General features: G+C 38.6%; 1 non-coding gene across 1 annotated transcript; it reads right to left on the bottom strand.

Annotated features, from left to right (window-relative positions):
• Window positions 1-983: 983 nt before the first annotated feature.
• Window positions 984-1089, bottom strand: LOC140893956 (small nucleolar RNA R71). Its single transcript, XR_012153514.1, has one exon. It is a non-coding gene; the product is annotated as a small nucleolar RNA R71 (small nucleolar RNA).
• Between the last annotated feature and the right edge of the window lie 742 nt (window positions 1090-1831).

Raw genomic sequence — 1831 nt, 5'->3', positions numbered from 1 at the left:
AATAATAGGGATTCTTGGCTAATAAACTAGAAGATTTTATAATTGAACAATCATTAGAAATAAATTGTGGTGTACAGTCAAGTGAAGTCGAACCTCTAGCATTCATCACTTATTGAATTTTTTCTCGTGAACTCGTAGTTATTTAGTTTTGTTTCTTGCAAATTTTAGTTTTATAAAAATCAAATCAACTTCGTAGCTCTACATAGGATTAGGATTATATTAGTTGCAAATATTTGATATAATATCATTTATTCATTCTCCGTGGGAACAATCTGGACTTAAATTCCTGTATTATAACTTGACATCGTGCGCTTGCGAGCGAAAAACACGCAACAAGTTTTTGGCGCCGTTGCCGGGGAATGAATTTTATTTGATTTATATTAAATTGTGCTAATTAGTCTTAATTTTGATTTAGAGCATTTTATTTTATTTGTTGGTTCTAATTTTAAATTTTTTATTTTTGTCTATGCAGTTTATGCGAAAAAGCCAAAGTTACGACTCACTGCTCTTTGATCCGGAAATCGAGAAAACTGCTAAAGCCTTGCGAAAAGCTAGAAGAGAAGAGTTGCAACAAATGGCTGAAGAAAGAGAAAGGGAAAGAGCTGTCAATAATGCTCAGGTGCCGATCAGAGATCACTTTCGACTGGTGATCAATAAACATTATTCTGGGATTGCTGGGCAGAACATCACGGCGAATAACTTTGAATTGAAGCCAGCTCTGATTAATATGGTGCAGCAGAATCTGTTCAGGGGTGCAGCTACTGAAGATCCAAATTTTCACCTGCGCACTTTTTTGGAGATTGCTGACACAGTAAAAATTCATGGTGTTACTGAGGACACCATCAAACTACGATTGTTCCCGTTCTCTCTTAGGGACAATGCTCGTAGTTGGTTGCAATCACTACCTCTCGGAAGTATCACTACATGGGATGATATGGCTTCCAAATTTCTGGCTAAGTATTTTCCACCTGCTAAGTCGGCTCAGTTGAAAATAGAGATTACTACATTCAAACAGCAAGATTTTGAGCAGTTGTATGAAGCCTGGGAGCGGTACAAGGAGTTGCTTAGAAAGTGTCCAAACCATAATTTTCCGGACTGGGAACAGATTGAATTATTCTACAATGGTTTGAATGGGCCAACTCGTATTTCTGTGGATGCTGCAGCTGGAGGTTCGATATTTTCTAAATTTCCTGAACAGGCTTATGAGATGCTTGAGCAAATGACTGTTAACAGTTATCAGTGGCCGAGTGAGAGATCTGCAATAAGGAAGCCTGCTGCTGGAATTCATGAAGTGGATGCATTCACTGCTTTGACCGCTCAGATGGCTACTATTTCTACACAGTTGGCTGCACTGACCAAAGGGAATCAAAGTTCTAATGAGACAGCATCACTGGCGACTGCCGTAAATTCTGCTGATGGATTTGAGAGTGTGGAGCAAGCTCAATATGTGAACAACAGGAATTACAACAATTATCGAGGTAATCCTGTACCCAATCAGTATCATCCTAGTTTGCGTAATCACGAGAATTTTTCTTATGCAAACAATAAAAATGTGTTGAATCCTCCACCGGGGTTCAATACTCAGAATGGTGAGGGTAAGGCATCGTTGGAAGATTTGGTGGGTAGTTTTATTGCAGAATCATCCACAAGATTTAAGAGGAATGAAAATAGGCTTGATAGTATGGAGACACACTTGACCAATGTGAGCGCTTCTATGAAAAATCTTGAAACACAAATTGGTCAACTGGCTAATGCATTGAATAATCAGCAAGAGGTGTGTTTCCTAGCAATACTGAGGTTAATCCTAGGGAGCAATGTAAGGTTGTTACTC

This window comes from Henckelia pumila, chromosome 3, assembly GCF_033568475.1.
Source record: "Henckelia pumila isolate YLH828 chromosome 3, ASM3356847v2, whole genome shotgun sequence".
Taxonomy (NCBI): domain Eukaryota; kingdom Viridiplantae; phylum Streptophyta; class Magnoliopsida; order Lamiales; family Gesneriaceae; genus Henckelia; species Henckelia pumila.
The sequence above is the reverse complement of the archived record's forward strand: the minus strand, read 5'-3'. Positions and strand labels throughout refer to the sequence as shown.